At 42.3% G+C, this 11,573-nt stretch overlaps 1 long non-coding RNA gene across 1 annotated transcript; it reads right to left on the reverse strand.

The window, feature by feature from the left end:
* Positions 1 to 2,393: 2,393 nt before the first annotated feature.
* On the reverse strand, positions 2,394 to 8,667 carry LOC130358005 (uncharacterized). The gene is made up of 3 exons (XR_008889365.1): positions 8,524 to 8,667; positions 7,562 to 7,608; positions 2,394 to 2,752 (listed from the first exon to the last, which is right to left on the reverse strand). It is a non-coding gene; the product is annotated as an uncharacterized LOC130358005 (long non-coding RNA).
* Positions 8,668 to 11,573: the final 2,906 nt, after the last annotated feature.

An 11,573-nucleotide genomic window follows, 5' to 3' on the forward strand; every position in this document is an offset into this window, starting at 1 on the left:
AATGTAATAAATGTAGAAAAATTTGCCCCACTAATAAAAGTTGAAATCATAAACACATGTGGTAAAATATACTGTTAGTGAAACGGCGCAGTGAATTGTGCAGATTAGAGGTCTCAACTGTGGTCCTCCAGACGTTGCAAAACTTCTACTCCCAGCATGCCCGGACAGGGTGGGAGATAAAGTTTTGCAACATCTGGAGGGCCACAGTTTGAGATCAAATTACAGAATTTCTGATCTCCCTACTGACTAAGGATAGTTTTACATTGCTGTTTGCATCCGATCCGTTAAGGGTCCAATTGGCTCTTTTTATTTTTTTTTCTCAAGCCGAACGGACCCTGAAATGGGTTGGATGCAAGTGGCTACTGTCAGGTCCCGTCGGCCCTCATTTACTTGCATGGGGCCAGTCGATGATCTATTCATTTTACAGGAATTTGCAGAGAAAGAAATAGAGCTTGCACCATTTTTATCTCCGATATACTTGACGGAACTGCCAACGTAGCTACACCTAACGGAACCTGACGGCAGTGTGAACAAGGTCTAATTTGGTCACTTCAATAACAGAAATTTTTTAAATAAAAAAAAGTGATTAAAAAGTAAAACAAAAATGGTACCGACAAAAACTAGAGATAATGGTACAAAAAGTAAGCCCTCATACATCCCTGTATACAGAAAAATAAAAGTGCTATATGAGTCAGAAGAGGGTAATTTTAAGCATCCTCATTTCTTACAAAAATTCTTATTTTTTAAAAGTAGTAAAATTAAACAAAACCTATTTAAATTGTATATTGTTGTAATACAGTAGTATGGACTTTCAGCATAAAGATAACATTATTTTTACTGTAAAGTGCACTGCGTAAAAACGGAAGCCTTGTTACTTTATTTCAATTTTTCCCCACAATTTTTTTTTGTGTGCCTCACCATAGATTCTGTGGTAAACAAAAAATATGATTTTCCAAAGCACAATTTGTCCCACATAAAACAAGCCCACACATGGCCCTGTAGAAGAAAAACAGAAAGAATTGTGAACATTAAAAGGCAAAGAGGAAACATTTTAATTTGCCCACTCATTAACGCCAAAACAACCCCACATCATGAAAGGGTTAAAGGAGAACTCCAGAATATAAAAATTGTCCCCCATACTGCCGGCAGTAAAAAAAATAAAGATATACATAACTTCCTCCGCTCCCCGGGGCCTCCGGTAACCGTCTCCGGTCTCCGCCGCGATCCTCTTCCTGGTTGCCGGTGGTTGGAGAATCATACTGCGCTTAGCCAATCACCAGCCGCAGCGAAGTCCGACTCGGCCGGCGATAGGCTGAACGGCAGTGTGAGAACGCTTCAGGACACAAAATTCTTCACTACATCGGCACCTGCTGCTGGGGCCGAAAACGTCACACTGCCGCTCAGCCTATTGCCGGCCGAGCCGGGACTTCACTGCGGCTGGTGATTGGCTGAGGGCAGTAAGACTCTGTGACCACGGCAACCAGGAAGAGGATCGCGGCGGAGGCCGGAGCCGGTTACCGGAGGCCCCGGGGGAGCGGAAGGTATGTACATCTTTATTTTTTTACTGCCAGCTGTATGGGGGACAATTTTTAGATTCTGGAGTTCTCCTTTAATTGGTCAAGCCAGAGCCCTGACCCAAACCCAACTGACCAACCTGGAGAGACCTGGAAATCCATTTCACTAATGGCCCCCCATGCAACCTGGCAGAGCATCTTCTGAGAAGAATGGAAAGAAAATTCCCAAATCCAGGTGTGCGACATTGTGGCATCATCCTTAAATAGAATGGAGGCTGTAACCATTGTCAAAGGGGCTTCAACTAAGTACCGAATGTAGGGTCTGAATACGTACATCCAGGCAAAATTTTAGGTTTATCCTTTTTAATAAAGATTTAGTGAAAATGTTTAATAATCTGTTCTCAAATTTTCATTATGGGGTATTGAGTGCAGACTGATAGAAAAAAAATTGAATTTTGTTGATTTTAGCACAAGGTCACAACATATCAAAATGTAAAAAAGTGAAATGCATTGAATGCATTGTATCTGACTTGGCATCAGCCGCTATTCCTCGTAGTATATTTTGTCAAATGCAAGTATGGTATTTTTGTAAGAGGTTTTGATAATATTTTTACGCAGCCAAAAGCGCGTGATTCAAAGTTTATTACTCAGATTCTATATCTTTTCCACATGGATTTCTGAATGTCACATCCAGATGGAAAAGTTTAAAAAAAATGTCTTCGTAAATATATACGCTACTATATACTTTAAAGGAGTACTGGGGCCAAAATTAACTTATCCCCAATTTACAGTATAGCGGATATGTATCTGATCACGGAGGGCCCAACCACTGGGGCTGTCAGCTAGCAGCAGTCAGCTACTTTTCCCCTATCCAGTGGATAGGGGATAAGTTAATTTTGGCCACAGTACTCCATTATTGTTGGAATATAGGTCCAATTTTTCTATACCTGTGAATGATATTTAGCTGACAAGGTTAAACTGTTTTGTTAAAAATATATAGCAGACAAACAGAAAAGAATAAAGTTTAAAAGGTAAACTCTGTTGATGTTTCAGGTTTTTCTTCTTATTTAGTTCATGTGTACACTGGATGACAATGGCAGATGTCCATCATCCTGTGAAATGTTCTGCTGCCACCTCATGCTGCTTCCTGTTCCTTGTAAATGGTCGGTTTCCCTTCCCCTATAGGAGCTTTCCCCTCTTCAAAGCTGCAGCAAGGCAACAAGTAATGTCCCTGCTTCCTGTCATGGGAAACACAATGTGAAAACGTATATATGTTTTCCTTTACTATTCTCAACTACAAGGAGAGAAATGTGAAGGGAAATTAATAGCCATCATAAAAATGCTGTTTAACCCCGTAAGGTTTTTTTTTTTTTCATTTTTGCACTTTCATTTTTTCCTCCTAACCTTCTAAAAATCAGAACTATTTCAGTTTTCCCCCTAGACCTATATGAGGGCTTATTTTTTGCACCACCAATTTTACTTTGTAATAAAATCAATAATTTCACCATAAAATATGGCAAAACCAAAGAACTATATTTGTGGGGCAAAATTAAAAAAAATATATGTTTTTTTTTTGTTTGTTTTTAACCTTTGGGGGCTTCCGTTTTTATGCAGTGCACTTTTCGGTAAAAATTATGGATGGGTGGGGGTTCATTTTTTGCGCCGTCATCTGTAGTTTATATCGGTACCATTTTATACCATTTTATACATCCTTTTTATACATTTATTTGGGTATAAAAATAAAGTGACCAAAAATCTGCAATTCTGGACTTTGGTATTTTGTCCCTGCGGTTTTATTAATATTTGGACATTTACCACCTTTTTTATGGGAAAGGGGGAAGATTTAAACTTTTATTGGGGAAGGGATTAACACAAACACAAGGCACACCCTTGGTCTTTGGTGCTTAAGGACCGAGGACATACTTGTATGCCCTGGTCCAGTTACCGGTTTTTGAAGTGTACTCACCAGCTGAGCATGCTTCAAACCCAGTGGGTCTCGACTGCTATCAGCAGCCAGGACACCCGGATAATGCCTGGAATCGCCGATCGGGCTGATTCCTGGCATTAACCCTTTAGATGCTGCAATCAAAGCTCAGCAGAGCCGATCGGGACCATCGTGATAAAATTGTGCGGTGGACAGTGAGAGTGCCCTTACCTGCCTCCTTGTGTCCGATCAGTCCTCTGCTGCTCCAGGAAGCTTCAGCAGGCTGTAGCAGCAGAGCACCGATAACACTAATCAATGCTATCCTCTCAGCTGATCGGGACAACGCAATTTACCATGATGGCCCCGATCAGCTATTCTGAACTGTCGGGAGTTTTATTTTTATTTTAGACACCGCAATCAACTTTAATCGCAATGTCTAAAGGGTTAATGTTGGGCATCTCCGCAATCGGGTGCTGTCCAGCATTAGACACAGGTCTTAGCGGCTGATACGTTGCACACTTAGCCATTCTGATGGTACAAGCTCTACCAGTAATTGAGTCATGGCAGGCATCAATGCTTAGTACAGGTCTTGGATAGCCTGTTAACCAATCAACACCCTGCCACTGGTCCACTAGGTATGTGCGCGGAAACTGTCTAAATACTCTGATAGCTAATTATTGTAGCATTTATGACTGACATCCTGAGCCATCCAGAGTGTCACGCCCCATGGGTGTGGACCCACTGTGCCACAAGTGGCAGCCAGCCAGGCAGAATGGGGCTAAACTGAGACTTAGAGATAGCGCCAGACACAGGAATGCTGATAATGGTGTTTATTTACAAAGGTGCAAACAAAGTCCAATAAACAAGCAATGAATCAGGAACAGATCAGGCTGAGATCTAGCAATGGAGGCAGAATCTACAATCTTGCTAAGGCCCAGAACATCAGGTGTGTCCTCATTATATAGGTGGTGCCTGGCAGGAATCGGCTGGGAATCTAATCGGGAGTGCACACTGGCCTCAAAGTTTGAGCTAGTGCTCGTGCGCCACCCATAGAGGACAGAGGGGAATTGCAGCAATGGCAGAAACATCAGAGCAGGAAGTCCAGGAAATACAACACGGACATGGCACCCAGAATGTCGCACGGCGCAGGTAAGGGCACATGGAAGGCTGGTGGTTTCCAAAAAGCAGCGTTACACAGAGTCAACAAAATACTCTAATTAGATCCATGTCGTAAATGTATGTCATAGGTCTGGCTTGGATAAAATTTATAGTTTGCTTTGCTGTTTTCAGTGACATTGCTACCTTAATCCTTAATGTCTTAATGCTGCTGTTACATCTTTGTTATGGTGCCCCCTGCTGTTCTTTTTTATTCACTTTTCAGAATGACCACTTATCTTGTGTAGTGTCATTGGGAATGCTCATCTATAGCTGTGGGACTAAATTGAAAAACAAAAACGCCATTTTTTAAATTTTGTGGGCTGCTGTTTCTGCACAGTGCATTTTTTGGTACAAATGACACCTTCTCTTTATTCTATAGGTCCATAAGATTAAAATGATACCCTACTTTTATAGGTTTGATTTTGTTTTACTTCTGGTAAAAATCATAACTACATGCACGAAAATTTATACTTTTAAAAATTTCCTTTTCTGACCCCTATAACTTTATTTTTTCCACATATGGGGCGGTATGAGGGCTAATTTTTTGCGATGTGATCTCAGGTTTTTATTGGTACCATTGTTGTTTTGATCAGACTTTTTGATCGCTTTTTATTCATTATTTTCTGATATAAAACGTGACCAAAAATGCGCTATTTGGACTTTGGAATTTTTTTTACGTGTACTCCATTGACTCTGTGGTTTAATTTAATGGGCACTGTCACCAACTTTATTTTTTGATATGTTGTAGTACTTATGTACTACAACATATCTCTAATATACTTTTATTTAATTTTTTTCATTAAAAAGGTTTAATTTACATTTAAAAACCGGCCACTGAAAAAGGACTGATTTTGCATTGGCAATCAGTCCTTTCTCAGTTAGGCTGCACTCGCTCCCTGCCTGTCAATCAGACAGGCGGAAGCGAGCGCATTGGCCACTGGCTGGGTGGCCACTCCTCCCGCACATCGCCGCCGCCTCGTTGCCGCCGCTGTCCCTGCACGCCCGCTGCCGGACTCTGCAGTAATTGCAAGTGTAATGAGGGAACGGGGTATGCGGGGCGGGGGGGGGGGGGAGGAGGGAACGGGCTAGTGCCGTAGCGGGGGGGAACGGGCTAGCAAAAAAAAAATCGGATGGTGGGAGCTACCCTTTAACAATATATTTTTATAGTTCAGACAATTACGCATGCGGCGATACCACATATGTTTATATTTTTATGTACATAGTTTTTTTAAATGGGAAAAGGAGGGTGATTCAAACTTTTATTAGTTATCAACTAATAGGAGACTATAACATGCAATAGTCTGCAGACACTGATCAATGCTATGCCATAGCATTGCATTGATCAGTGTTATCAGCACTCCACTGCTCCCGCCTGGATCTAAGGCATGGAGCAGTGAATCGGTGATCGGACAACGAGAATGCAGGTAGGGACCCTCCTCGTGTCCTAGCAGCCGATCAGCCCGACTAAGCTGCCGGGAATGCTTTTTTTAAACTTTTGACGTGGCAATCAACTTTGATCGCCACGTCTAAAGGGTTAATACCGGGCATCCCCACGATGCCACAAGCCCCAGCTATCGTTAGCCGCCGTGACCGACCCGGGCGCAGGACTTACAGGTACGCCCTGCATCCTTAAGAGGTTAAAGCAGAAGTTATAAAACAAGCATATCAACATGTCGGAGAACATTTTCATGTAACATTATCAGATTTAGCAACAGTAACACAAAGACCAATACGTAAGCAGGACAAAAGAATAATAGTTACAGGAGGATAAGGAAGACAAATAACATAAAAAAATAAATTAAAAAAAAGCATATACCAGGCTACTAATCTACTTTGAGGAAATAAAAAACACTTCTTACTGGCAAAAAAGAAAAAGTGTAGGGGGAGCGGTAAAGGTGCACATAATGTGAAGGCTGCAGCCTCAACCATATAACAATCAATGTTTTGCACCTTTACCACTATATACGTTTCATTCATGATTGTGTAATAGCACACATTTTTTAGACTTGAGTTTGGGAATTACAATTTTAAGTGCAATTTTAGGGGAGTTTCATTATAGGAATCTTTGTGCCCTGAGCTGAGGCTTTGGGTTTTTGTGAATAATTTGTATTAGGATCTCTGTCTTATCCCTTATTCTTATGTAGCATTTGCAAGTATTTACTTAAATGGGCACTCTCATTCAAACAAATTTTTGCTATTGCACTCCTTTTGGTAGATAAAAAAATCTTTCTAATGTACTGTGTTTTAAAAAAATGAAGTTTTCTATGTTTTATTTGTGTTTAAAAAAGCTGTCACTAGATGTCTCCCTACTTGTCCAGAGCACATTTCCTCCTATCTCTTGCACAGACTTTGGACTACTGTGCGCCTGGCAGAAGTCCAAAGTCAGGAAATGCAGTCTGGAGTGTTGAGAGAGGGGGTGGGGGGGGGGGGGGTGCCAATCATAGCTCATCTCACACACTGAACTGTTCTGGGTTGTGTGTAGCAGAGTGAGGGAGGAAGTTCTACCCTGCATGGCTTCAGATGATGTCACACCTGCTGGGGAACACCCCTCCCCAGTCTGTGAACCTGACTGAGACTGAGCAGAAAATACAGAGCAATATCAAGGTAGAAAACTAACAAATAATAAAAATAAAGGTAGGTGGTGGTTTATCATGATGTGGGCAGTGAACTGGGAGAATTATAAAATTTAACAAGCTCATGAGAGGTACTCTTTAATGTGCAGGGCATTGTATTCATTTGCTGCTGTTTGCTTTTACAGGGTCATGCTCAAAGTCTGAGATTGACCAAATTATTGGCCATTGCGATTTTAATTTTTATTGGCGGTATACTGTATAGTGAACATTGTTTAAGATTAGCAAAACAAGCATTGCAATCTCTGCAAAGACTTTAATGGAATGCCATGGTACTTTTCTTATATATACTTTGAGGCCTATCTTCTACTGAGTACCTATATCTACTAAATTACCAGGAAGCCGAACATATTGTGGAAGACCACTGCTACCTGTACTGCTCCTATGTGAGAAAGAAAACTATTTTATTAGTACTCTCGCAAGTCATAGAAAACCATTGTAAAGTATAATAAGAGTTCATTCTAGAATGGATAGCTGATGTGGTTAATGAACTTTCCAAAGGTGTAACAATCAGATCTCTGCATTGTTTCTGAAGGTCTGGTGCTGTCAGTTCAGTACATAAGTGCAGTCTTCCCATACCATCTTCCATCTTCTGTATATAGTTTTTATATAGCTCAGCAGTTCTCTCTTTAAAGGGTACCATGGTCGAAAACTTTTTTTTCTCCTGGCTTCAGAAAGTCAAACAGATTTGAAAATTACTTCTACTAAAAAATCTTAATCCTTCCAGTACTTATCAGCTGCTGTATACTACAGAGGAGGTTGAGTAATTATTTTCTGTTTGACCACAGTGCTCTCTGCTGACACCTCTGTCTGTGTCAGGAACTGTCCAGAGTAGGAGCAAATCCCCATAGCAAACTCTCCTGTGCTGGACAGTTCCTCACTTGGACAGAGGAGTCAACAGAGAGCAATGTGGTCAGACTGAAAAGAACAACTCAACTTCCTGGGGAGCATACAGCAGCTGAAAAATACTGGAAGGATTAAGATTTTTTGATAGAAGTAATATACAAATTTGTTTACATTTCTTGCACCAGTTGCAATAGGGAATTGTAATACTCTCAAACATGAGTACAAGTTTTCTCAAGTATCTACCGTATATATTCGAGTATAAGCCGTGCTGAAAACGCCCCCCCTCGTCTTATACTCGAGTGAACTCTCCGCCTGTCAATCCCTTCATCAGTGGTCTTCAACCTGCAGACCTCCAGATGTTGCAAAACTACAACTCCCAGCAAGTCCGGACAGCCATCAGCCTTCGTCATCATCCAGCAACCCCCCCCCCCCCCCTTTGTTTTGTACTCACCCCCCCTTGGCGGGAAGTTAGGGTGAGCTGGTCCGGGCCCGGCTATGCTGCAGGGACCGTCCGGTGGGGAGGATTAGTCATTCCGGGCTGTCCATTTTCACCGGGGGGACCCTCTTCTCCGCGCTTTGGGCCCGGCCGTGGAGTAGTGACGTTGCCTTGACGACGATGCACAGGGACGTTCATGCGCAACGTCCTATGCATCGTCGTCAAGGCAACATCACTAGTCATGGCCCCAAGCACTTAGAAGAGGCCCCCCCAGTGAAAATGGACAGCCTGCAACGACTAACCATCCCTACCGGACGGTCCCTGCAGCATAGATGGCCCAGACCAGCTCACCCTAACTTCCCGCCGAGGGGAGGTGAGTACAAAACAAAAGGGGGGGGGGTCGGGATGATGACGAAGGCCTCAGTGGTTTTCAACCTGCGGACCTCCAGAGGTTTCAAAACTACAACACCCAGCATGCCCGGACAGCCAATGGCTGTCCGGGCATGCTGGGGGTTGTAGTTTTGCAACATCTGGGGGTCCGCAGGTTGAAGACCACTGATGAAGGGATTGACAGGCGGTGATGATGAAGGGGGGGATGATGACGGGGGTCTGGATGATTACATGGGGGGATGATGTATTTGCCACCCTAGGCTTATTGTTGAGTCAATAACTTTTCCTGGGTTTTTGGGGTAAAATTAGGGGCCTCGGCTTATATTCTGGTCGGCTTATACTCGAGTATATACGGTACACCACAGTTAGCCAACCTGTGTAGGCCTTTCTTGGTAGAGAATTACCTACATTGTATTCATCACCACTAGCCACATAAAAAAGTGTTAAGCATTATCAGAAACTTTTCTTATCAGTATTAGTGCTAACAAAACACCTAAAGGGAACTGTGACAAATTTCCTCACATCCATCAGTAAAGTTAATCATGTTTTGCAGGTTTCATGGGTGTCTGGACGGCTTATCTTGCACTCACCACCACAGGTTCTCTGCAGGCGGATGGAAAACTGGACCGTACAAACAATATGGAACAATTAAACAGGGACATTGTTGTGAATTTGACTTCTAATTTATAAGTAGTTTTCCATTAGCCCTTGTGCTGTCACTCACACTAAATTCTACTTCTGGCAACATAGTGTTTATTTCTTTATTTATTTATTTTTCTCTATAAAATAAATTGAACACTTAGGTTATATATGTTTGTTCTGCCTGCATTTATTTGTGAAAATCTACGAGACTATGGTGTGAGCCAGGCTGTATTTACATCAGTGATTCATCTCCTTAATCTTTACATTAGGACACATTGTAGGATGACATTTTTAAGTCCTTTGTAACAAATTATGCAATATTTTCTTTTGTGTTCTGCCTTGCCTTTCAACTTAATTGTGAAACTTTACAATACATAAAAGTTCATATAGACAAAGGCAAGTTTGACATATATGGGAAACTTACACTGCAAACACAGTGTGAAGTCTGTACACTGGGTACTGGGAACAGCCTGAAGAGCACAATATGGGGTTATCCTGAATTTTATCATGGGTTTATTCAAGAAAGTGTGCACTGCAGTGAATTCTTAAAGTGTAGCTCCCACCAAGTTATATAGAATCTAATATGTCCCTACCTATTAGTAATCTAGCCCTAACCCCCTACCTGGCTTTAAAAACATTTTAAATCGCTTTAATAGAGCAGATTTAGTGCTTCTAAATCTGCTCTATCAAGCAGGGCAGGAAGCAGCGCTTCCCAGCAGGCACGACGTCACTGATGCCTTGCCGGGCGCTTGCTTCCGCCCTCAGATTGTCTATGCAGCGCTCCTGTCAGGAGCGCGCATAGATGATCTGCCAATAGCACGGCAGGCAGCTCCGGGGTCTCCTCCTCCCTGTTTAGCTGTGCATGTGCTATCCAGGGAGGAGGAGTAGAGGAGCAACGCCGGCCTGCCGTGCACGATATTACTGCTGGCTAATATAAGACCTCAGATCAGACTTACCCATCCGGAGGATCAGCGCAGCAATGAGTGCTCGCACTGCCTCCGGACAGGGTAACGGGGGCGGGCGGGGCCGCGCGCAAGGCCAGTGTTGCCGGCCAATGCTCGCAGCCCCAGCTATCAGCGCGCTCGCTCTTGCCTGTTTGATTGACAGGCGGGAGCGAGCACAGCAGTGCCTGAATTTCGACTCATTGCCAGGCTGAAATGAGCCGAAATTCAGTGGTGACGTCACTGCTGAATGCATTCGGCCACTAGGAGGGCCGAATTTTTGTACTTCATGACAGTGCCCATTTAAGTTTCGGTAGTGAAACTGAAAGAGGCCTAGGGTATACTATGGATGGCCAGCCCTGACAACTCATTTGCTTCAGAAAGTTGTTGAAATTAAATTTAGCATATACAGTATATTTATACATATTAGTTAGAAAATGACTAAACAAAAAATAAATAAAAATCACATTTGGTAAATCCATGCATTTCAAGATACACTTGTAATCTAGGCCTGGTTCGCATCTGCTTTGACATTTCTATTGTTTTGCTCTGCCATAAGAATTGAGCAATGAAAAAAAGGCTGCAGTGCCCTATCACATGATAGATGGCACCCAAAGGGCACTATTGACTATTTTATATCCCATTGGTGTCCTTTGTTTATAGGAACAAACAGCGCTGCATACTGCAGCATTTTCAAAGGAATATGTGATGGAGGCATTCAATGAAATGATAAACTCCGTTTCTATATGTCAATAATATTAGTTTTAAGAAACAATATATATTGTGGCAAGCTATGTTTATTTATGTTGGCTGCACTCAAAATCATGTTCCAAATATTTCTGGAAAAATGGGAGATGCAATTATGGATGTTGAAAGAGAATCAACTAAAACCCAGTGTCCTCCTGCCAGTGAATCTAGTGCTTCCTGCCAGTGGTTTGTTTAACTGGGAAAAAAAAAACACCTTCATTGATCACATATTTGAAGGTATATTTCCTTCCAGCTAGTGTTGTGTGCCCACAGAAACCGCCCGATCAAACGGCATTGATTATCTTGCCTGCCAAAGTAATGAGAACTACTTCAGAGGACTGAAAA

The sequence above is a fragment of the Hyla sarda genome, chromosome 2 (genome assembly GCF_029499605.1).
Source record: "Hyla sarda isolate aHylSar1 chromosome 2, aHylSar1.hap1, whole genome shotgun sequence".
Classification (NCBI taxonomy): domain Eukaryota; kingdom Metazoa; phylum Chordata; class Amphibia; order Anura; family Hylidae; genus Hyla; species Hyla sarda.